Genomic DNA, 10,175 nt, shown 5'->3' with positions numbered 1-10,175 from the left:
GAACATTTTGAATAATCAAGGTGACAGACAGAGACACATTCAATACCGCCTTGCACACTCTTGTCTGCATCGAGCTGATACAGGGTGTAATCATTAGTCCAACAGTTTCTATTGGACAAATTCCAGTATGTTTATCCCTGTTTCGTTCCATTTGCTTCCGTTTAAGAAAAGTTTTTCAACAGAATCAGCGGAATGAATACATCCCCGATCACACGCAAACACAATTTACTTTCATAGCAGTCACACACAAACAACATGATCACTTTGCACATTGTATAATTACTTCTCGCACTTCTTGCATCTCCTCTCACCTTTTCCCTTCACATGTGGACTTCAGTGCACAACACGTCAGCGACCAGGTGAAAAAACCTTTTCAAAACTAATGTTTTTGACCGTTTACTAAAACAACTACTGACTTAACCATGGAGTTACTGCAAGTCAGCACAAAGACAACAGGAGCACTGCCTCCGCTATTCCAGCACCATTTCAACTTAAACATTTAAACATCAGTTTACATACACTTAGGTTAGAGTCATTAAAACTCGTTTTTCAACCACACCACAATTTTCTTGTTAACAAACTACAGTTTTGGCAAGTCGGTTAGGACATCTACTTTGTGCATGACACAAGTAACTTTTCCAACAATTGTTTACAGACAGCTAATTTCACTTATAATTCACTTTATCACAATTCCAGTGGATCAGAAGTGTACATACACTAAGTTGACTGTGCCTTTAAACAGCTTGGAAAATACCAGAAAATTATGTAATGGCTTTTGAAGCTTATGATAGACTAATTGACACCCTTTGAGTCAATTTGAGGTGTACCTGTGGATATATTTTAAGGCCTACCTTCAAACTCAGTGCCTCTTGCTTGACATCATGGGAAAAAAATAAAAAATAAATCAGCAAAGACCTCAGAAAGAAAATTGTAGACCTCCACATGTCTGGTTCATCCTTGGGAGCATTTTCCAAATGCCTGAAGGTACCACGTTCATCTGTACAAACAATAGTACGCAAGTATAAACACCATGGGAACACGCAGCCGTCATACCGCTCAGGAAGGAGACGCATTCTGTCTCCTAGAGATGAACGTACTTTGGTGCGAAAAGTGCAAATCAATCCCAGAACAACAGCAAAGAACCTTGTGAAGATGATGGAGGAAACGTGTACAAAAGTATTTATATCCACAGTAAAACAAGTCCTATATCGAAAAAACCTGAAAGGCCGCTAAGCAAGGAAGAAGCCACTGCTTATAAACCTCCATAAAAAAAGCCAGACTACGGTTTACAACTGCACATGGGGACAAAGATTGTACTTTTTGAAGAAATGTCCTCTGGTCTGATAAAACAAAAACTAGAACTGTTTGGCCATAATGACCATCGTTATGTTTGGAGGAAAGCCAAAGAACATTATCCCAACCGTGAAGCACAGGAGTGGCAGCATCATGTTGTGGGGTGCTTTGCTGCAGGAGGGACTGGTGCACTTCACAAAATAGATGGCATCATGAGGCAAGAAAATGATGTGCATATATTAAAGCAACATCTCAAGACATCAGTCAAGAAGTTAAAGCTTGGTCACAAATGGGTCATCCAAATGGACAATGACTGCAAGCATACTTCCAAAGTTGTGGCAAAATGGCTTAAGAACAACAAAGTCAAGGCATTGGAGTGGCCATCACAAAGCGCTGACCTCAATCCTATAGAAAATTTGTGGACAGAACTGAAAAGGCATGTGCGAGCAAGGAGGCCTACAAACCTGACTCAGTTACACCAGCTCTGTCAGGAGGAATGGGGCAAAACTCACACAACATTTTGTGGGAGGCTTGTGGAAGGCTACCCAAAACATTTGACCCAAATTAAACAATTTAAAGGCGATGCTACCAAATACTAATTGAGTGTATGTAAATGCCTGACCCACTGGGAATGTGATGAAATAAATCAAATATGAAATAAATCATTCTCGTATTATTCTGACATTTAAAATAAAATAAAGTGGTGATCCTAACTGACCTAAGACAGGGAATTTTTACTAGGATTAAATGTCAGAAATTGCAAAAAACTGAGTTTAGATGTATTTGGCTAAAGTGTATGTCAACTTCCGACTTCAACTCTATGCTTAATTTAATACACTGAAACAAACTTAAAGATACCAATATACCTACCTCATCCTCATATTGTTTTTATTTACTTTTTTGCTCTTTTGCACACCAGTATTTCTACTTGCACATCATCATCTGCACATCTATCACTCCAGTGTTCATTTGCTAAATTGTAATTACTTCACTACTATGGCCTATTTATTGCCTTACATCCTCACACCATTTGCACATGCTGTATATATACTTTTTCTATTGTGTTATTGACTGTATGTTTGTTTATTCCATGTGTTGTTGTTTGTGTCACATTGCTTTGCTTTGCTTTATCCTGGCCAGGACATCCTACAGAAGTTGTCATAGTTACTGTGTAAGTCTATGGAAGGGGTTGAGAACCATGAGCCTCCTAGGTTTTGTATTGAAGAGGAGGACAGAAATGTTATGTACAGTTATGGACACAGAGGAGGACAGAAACTAGCTGTCCTCTGACTACACCATGGTGCTACATTACAGAATGCTGTTGAGGCTACTGTATACCTTAATTTTTTTTAAATTGTACCTTTATTTTACTAGGCAAGTCAGTTAAGAAGAAATTCTTATTTTCAATGACGGCCTAGGAACAGTGGGTTAACTGCCTGTTCAGGGGCAGAACGACAGATTTGTACCTTGTCAGCTCGGGGATTTGAACTTGCAACCTTCTGATTACTAGTCCAACACTCTAACCACTCGGCTACCCTGCCGCCCCACACTGTATTTATTATTGCAAAACAGTGTGTTTTAATACATTATTTGGTGAAGTGAATATATTTAATATAGTTTTATCTAAAACATGTTTACTTTTTTAATGTTTCAGAAATGTTTTTTCTTCTGAAATTCACTGAGGTGGATGGTCCTCTGAGGAGCCTCCACTGCCTGCAACTCTTCTGCAGTAAAATCGCACAATCCCAAGTACTTCTCTGCAGCTCCCACCACAACCTCTATTTTCTGTGACTGGCTATAAACTCTAAGAAACCCCCTTCCTGAAACATACAGTATATTATTCCCATCACTCATTTGACCTCGGCCTACTCACAGGAATCCTTTCAGGATCCCTCGCCATCTACCCGTCTTCCTCTACTATTCTCTTCACTGCCTCAGCATACGACACCTTCTGTACTACTCTGATCCTGGCAACATCAACCTGCCTTTCTTTAACCGGACACCTCCGATCTGCAGCACAATGGGCACCCCCACAGCTTACACGCACAACGTTTTCCACCGATACTGCACAGTCCTTTGTCTCATGCCCTCCTGCACACTTCTAACATGGTGTGCATAGGAATCTCCTCCTACACACTCCTGCAACATGACCAACACCTAAAACACCATAATAGTTTGGGACAAAAGCTCTCATGGGATAAATGACATATCCTTACTTGACCTTGTCAAGCAAAGACTGCATCAAAACTCAGCAGGACAGATAGTGTCCTCTCCATTTCATCACACTCTCCACCGGGTCATCATCGCTAGCACACACTCCAGCAGGTATATCTCACTGGTCACCCCCAAAGCCAACTCCTCCTTTGGTCGCCTTTCCTTCCAGTTCTTTGCTGCCACTGACTGGAATGAACTGCAAAAATCACTGAAGCTGGAGATTCCCATCTCCCTCACTAGCTTTAAGAACTAGCTGTCAGAGCAGCTCACAGATCACTGCACCTGTTCATAGCCCATCTGTATACAGCCCATCTATCTACCTCATCCCCACACTGTATTTATTTATTTTGCTCCCTTTGCACCACAGTATCTCTACTTGCACATCCATCTTTTGCACATCTACCATTCCAGTGTTTAATTGCCATATTGTAATTACTTCGCCACCATGGCCTATTTATTGCCTTAACTCCCTTATTTGACCTAATTTGCACTCACTGTATATAGACTTTGTTTTCTTTTTTTCTACTGTATTATTGACTGTATGTTTTGTTCATTCCATGTGTAACTCTGTGTTGTTGTATGTGTCAAACTGCTATGCTTTATCTTGGCCAGGTCGCAGTTGCAAATGAGAACTTGTTCTCAACTAGCATACCTGGTTAAATAAAGGTGAAATAAAATAAATAAATCGCACTAAACAGTGGGCGTCACAGTTGATCTTCCTCCACACTTAACGCCACCCCAGTTATCACTGAATTGTTCCTTTGTAGAACGTTCCTTATTGCAACAAAATTATGTTGGAAACTGTGTTTTTCAAATAAATGATGATTGCTGAATACTTTTGAAGGTACGTATGTGATGTCATCATGTAAGTATGAACTCCACTCCACATTTCATTCTAAATTCCTACTACTTGCAACAACAACAAAAAATCAACGATACAAATAATGTTTCTTTGCAGGACAAGGATTGGCCTGACTTTCAAGAATGCCTGAATTGCTTCGCCTTGATTTTCTGGTTGGCTGGCAAGCGTAACAATTTAGAAGTTGATCCTGTAGTTCAGGGTTTCCCATCCTCAGCCCCCCCGCCCTGGGTGCACATTTCGTTTTTTTGCCCTATCATTACACAGCTGTTTCAAATAACCAACTCATCATCAAGCTTTGATTATATGAATCAGCTGTGTAGTGCTGGGGAAACAAACCTGGATTTTCTGACGGGCCGCCTCCTGGTTGTGAATGTAGGAAACAACATCTCCACTTCGCTGACCCTCAAAACTGGGGCCCCACAAGGGTGCGTGCTCAGCCCCATCCTGTACTCCCTGTTCACCCATGACTGTGTGACCATGCACGCCTCCAACTCAATCATCAAGTTTGCAGAAGACACAACAGTAGCGGGCTTGATTACCAACAATGACGAGACAGCCTACAGGGAGAAGGTGAGGGCGCTCAAACTGTGGTGTCGGGAAAACAACCTCTCACTCAACGTCAACAAAACAAAGGAGATGATCGTAGACTTCAGGAAACAGCAGAGGGAGCACCCCCCATCCACATCGAAGGGACAGCAGTGGAGAAGGTGGAAAGTTTTAAGTTCCTCTGTGTACACATCACAGACAAACTGAAATGGTCCACTCACACAGCCTCTTCAACCTCAGGAGGCTGAAGAAGTTTGGCTTGTCACCCAGAATCTTGACAAATTTTTACAGATGCACAATCAAGAGCATCCTGTCGTGCTGTATCACAGCCTGGTACGGCAACTGCACCGCCCTCAACCGCAAGGCTCTCCAGAGCTGCACAACTCATCACCGGGGGCAAACTACCTACCCTCCATGACACATACAGCACCGGATGTCACAGGAAGGCCAAAAAGATCATCAAGGACAACAACCAACTGAGCCTGTCCACACCACTACTATCCAGAAAGTTTTGTCAGTACAGGTGCATCAAAGCTGGGACCAAGAGACTGAAAAACAGCTTCTATCTCATGGCCATCAGACTGCTAAACAGCAATCACTAACTCAGAGAGGCTGCCGCCTACATTGAGACCCAATCGCTGGCCACTTTAATAAATTGATCACTAGTCACTTTAAACAATGCCACTTTAATCATGTGTACATATCTTACATTACTCAAATCATACAGTGGGGAGAACAAGTATTTGATACACTGCCGATTTTGCAGGTTTTCCTACTTACAAAGCATGTAGAGGTCTGTAATTTTTATCATAGGTATACTTCAACTGTGAGAGACCGAATCTAAAACAAAAATCCAGAAAATCACATTGTATGATTTTTAAGTAATTAATTTGCATTTTATTGCATGACATAAGTATTTGATACATCAGAAAAGCATAACTTAATATTTGGTACAGAAACGTTTGTTTGCAATTATGGAGATCATACGTTTCCTGTAGTTCTTGACCAGGTTTGCACACACTGCACCAGGGATTTTGGCCCACTCCTCCATACAGATCCTTCAGCTTTCGGGGCTGTCACTGTACAATACAGACTTTCAGCTCCCTCCAAAGATTTTCTATTGGGTTCAGGTCTGGAGACTGGCTAGGCCACTCCAGGACCTTGAGATGCTTCTTACAGAGCCACTCCTTAGTTGCCCTGGCTTTGTGTTTCGGGTCGTTGTCATGCTGGAAGACCCAGCCACGACCCATCTTCAATGCTCTTACTGAGGGAAGGAGGTTGTTGGCCAAGATCTTGCGATACATGGCCCCATCCATCCTCCCCTCAATACGGTGCAGTCGTCCTGTGCCCTTTGCAGAAAAGCATCCCCAAAGAATGATGTTTCCACCTCCATGCTTCACGGTTGGGATGGTGTTCTTGGGGTTGTACTCATCCTTTTTCTTCCTCCAAACACTGTGAGTGGAGTTTAGACCAAAAGGCTCTATTTTTGTCTCATCAGACCACATGACCTTCTCCTATTCCTCCTCTGGATCATCCAGATGGTCATTGGCAAACTTCAGACAGGCCTGGACATGCACTGGCTTGAGCAGGGGGACCTTGCGTGCGCTGCAGGATTTTAATCCATGACGGCGTATTGTGTTACTAATGGTTTTCTTTGAGGCTGTGGTCCCAGCTCTCTTCAGGTCATTGACCAGGTCCTGCTGTGTAGTTCTGGGCTGATCCCTCACCTTCCTCATGATCATTGATGCCCCACGAGGTGAGATCTTGCATGGAGCCCCAGACCGAGGGTGATTGACTGTCATCTTGAACTTCTTCCATTTTCTAATAATTGCAGCAACAGTTGTTGCCTTCTCACCAAGCTGCTTGCCTATTGTCCTGTAGCCCATCCCAGCCTTGTGCAGGTCTACAATTTATTATTGATGTCCTTACACAGCTCTCTGTTCTTGGGCATTGTGGAGACGTTGGAGTCTGTTTGATTGAGTGTGTGGACAGGTGTATTTTATACAGGTAACGAGTTCAAACAGGTGCGGCAGGGTAGGGTATCCGGCAGGGTAGCCTAGTGGCCTAGTGGTTAGAGCGTTGGCCTAGTAACCGAAAGGTTGCAAGTTCATATCCCTGAGCTGACAAGGTACAAATCTGTCATTCTGCCCCTGAACAGGCAGTTAACCCACTAGGCTGTCATTGAAAATAAGAATTTGTTCTTAACTGACTTGCCTAGTTAAATAAAGGTAAAATAAATAAGGTGCAGTTAATACAGGTAATGAGTGGAGAACAGGAGGACTTCTTAAAGAAAAACTAACGGGTCTGTGAGAGCTGGAATTCTTACTAGTTGGTAGGTGATCAAATACTTATGTCATGCAATAAAATGCTAATTATTTACTTAAAAATCATACAATGTGATTTTCTGGATTTTTGTTTTAGATTCCGTCTCTCACAGTTGAAGTGTACCTATGATAAAAATTACAGACCTCTACATGCTTTGTAAGTAGGAAAACCTGCAAAATCGGCAGTGTATCAAATACTTGCACTGTATGTATATACTGTATTTTATACCATCTACCTCACCTTGCCTATGCCGCTCGGTCATCACTCATCCATATATTTATATGTACATATTCTCATTCACCCTTTTAGATGTGTATTAGGTAGTTGTTGGGGAATTGTTAAATATTACTGCACTGTCAGAACTAGAAGCACAAGCATTTCACTACACTCACATTAACATCTGCAAATCATGTGTATGTGACCAATAACATTTGATTTGACCAAAATGTGCACCCAGGGGGTGCCCCATGACCGAGATTGGAAAACTCTACTGTAGTTGACTGGTAGCCAATGAAGTTGAGCCAGGATTGGGGTGATATGGTCTGACTTTGGCAGCATTGTTATGGATTAGTTGGAGCCTCTGTAGTGATTTGGCTGGGAGGCCCCCAAACAGCGCTTTGCCGTAGTTGATCCTAGAGAAGATTAAAGGCGTTGATGAGTGAGAGGATTTGAATAATCTGGCCCGGGAGCACGGGTAAGCGTGTTTTGCACCAGGAAAGTTGATTGCATTTGTTTTGGAAACTGGGCTGCCTCCCGGGTGTGAGCCATGTGCCCCGTTCAAAGCCCACAGCGAAACAAAAGTGACATAATTAGCATGTGAAGTAATGAGTAGGATTCTGTGTTTTCACATGTAAAAGTGATTGCTTTTGATATAAAAAGCTTTATCTGCATTCCCAATGAAAACTAGTTTGAAAATTCAAACATATATTTTATGGAAAACAGATGTCTGTTTCTGGATGATGCTCCCATACTGCCTTGTTGACAACATGACCAAGCGCCCGCAGATTACTGTTCGGTTTAAGAAGGGTGCTCCTCCCTAACCGCTTTTGCCTGTTCAGGCAGCTCAACATAATCCAATCCTCACAGTTTCTCTGCGCCTAGAGTGACGGTATGACCTAGACAATGTTTATACGATGGAAAAATTATGTTTTACATATTTGTTTTATGTGGGCTTCAAAGGACAGAGAAGGATCAAACTTGATTCCTTGGTTGGAGGTGACAGAGGACAGGTGGATGATCTGGCAGTTGATTGTAGGACAGATGTTTCCGGCACTGATGACCTGCTTGGGTGTCCTAATAAGTATAGCCTCAGTCTTGCTACTGTTCAACTGGAGGAAGGTCTCTGTCATCCATGCCCTGATGTCCTCTAGGCAGCTGCTGAGTTTTGCCCGGGCAGAGAGGGTGTCCGGTTTGGTGTTAATGTAGACCAATCGTCAGCGTAGCAGTGGAAGATGATTTTATGAATTAGTGGAAGTTGATAAAGCATGTAAATTAAAAACAGGATATGCCCCAACACTGACTGACCCCTGTGGGATGCCACATGTGACTGTAGACTCCTCCCATCTGGACTCGCCAATAGTGATGCCCCCGGTGACATGTTGCTTCCTACCTTCTTAGAACAATTAAATGCAAAAGCATTTCACAGCATATATTGTTCTCACATATTTGCATTATTTAACAACAAAAATCATAAGAATTTGTGGTTTCGAGTGGATTATTCCTTTAAGTGAAATCTTCACCCACCAGGGGCACTGGGCCATGCAAAACAAACAAATTCCACTCTTTGCTTAAAGGTACAATATGCAAAAATCACTTTGTCATTTCCTGATTGCTAAATGTCTAGTTCCCCTAATTTCAGTTTATGTGACAAAACAAGCAATGCATAGTGTAGAGAATCATTGTACCATCTGAACCGCTGTGAAATAAATGTTCAATAACCAAAAATATTGTATTTCCAGCTGTTTGAATTTGGTGTACAAAACCAAACGTAAAAGATAAAAACAAAACTTAAGAGATGGAATTATAGGAATAGCACACGTAGAGCAGATATACTGCTTCTTAGACTTGCTTTCACTGAGAATGACAGTACTGTCCCTGAAAAGTTACATATTGTAACTTTAAAATTCATCTTTAATTAAATAGTTCACATTCATGGTTCTTTGGCACATGAAACAGAGTACAAGGAGTGGAATGTTACAGAGACTGGCAACCAGGCTAAATGATCATATCGAACAGTGTGAATCTATATTGTAGTGTTATTATAAGACTACAATCGGGGAATTTTTTGTCAGATGAGGCTCCTGCCCTCTAGTGGAAAAATAATGTTAGGTACAGAAGAAAAGATAGTTGGGAATAGGAACTCAGGGCCACCTTCAATTGCCAACCGTTGCAGAAAGAAATGCCATGAATAGAGCCAACATGATTTCTTGGTCTTTTTGTCGAACAAGCATATATTGTTCTACATTGATACTTCTATCAGAACATTCCAAAACGTTGTCTTGCTGAACGCACCACTGGTCACACTAAAATATTTGCCCAATTCAAGGATAAGCTCTCCTCGGCCCAGAGATGACCTCAATCACCAAGAATCAAACAATTAAGATGATTTTGGACCATTGTGTTTCCTCTGAACCATGTTTAAATTATATCACTAGAGCCGACATGATTCCTTATTGTACATGTTAGAGAGGCATGTTTGTTCTACATTACATTTTTCTATCTGAACGTTCCAAAACATTCCTCCAGGTGATTGACATGACCTAACACACAACGTGACCGGAGCAATTACCCTAATTGCCAATCACAACATGGATGACATCGATTTTATAGCGCTTCTTGTTTACACATTTTGTCTGAGTTGTTGAAACAAAGATATTTTCACAGTCCCTCCGTTTCAATAAAAAAATACCAGGAAGAAATAATTACTAATATGGAT

The sequence above is a fragment of the Oncorhynchus mykiss genome, chromosome 5, assembly GCF_057628025.1.
Source record: "Oncorhynchus mykiss isolate SJ-2025 chromosome 5, ASM5762802v1, whole genome shotgun sequence".
NCBI classification, from domain to species: domain Eukaryota; kingdom Metazoa; phylum Chordata; class Actinopteri; order Salmoniformes; family Salmonidae; genus Oncorhynchus; species Oncorhynchus mykiss.
This window is presented reverse-complemented; position numbering follows the sequence as displayed.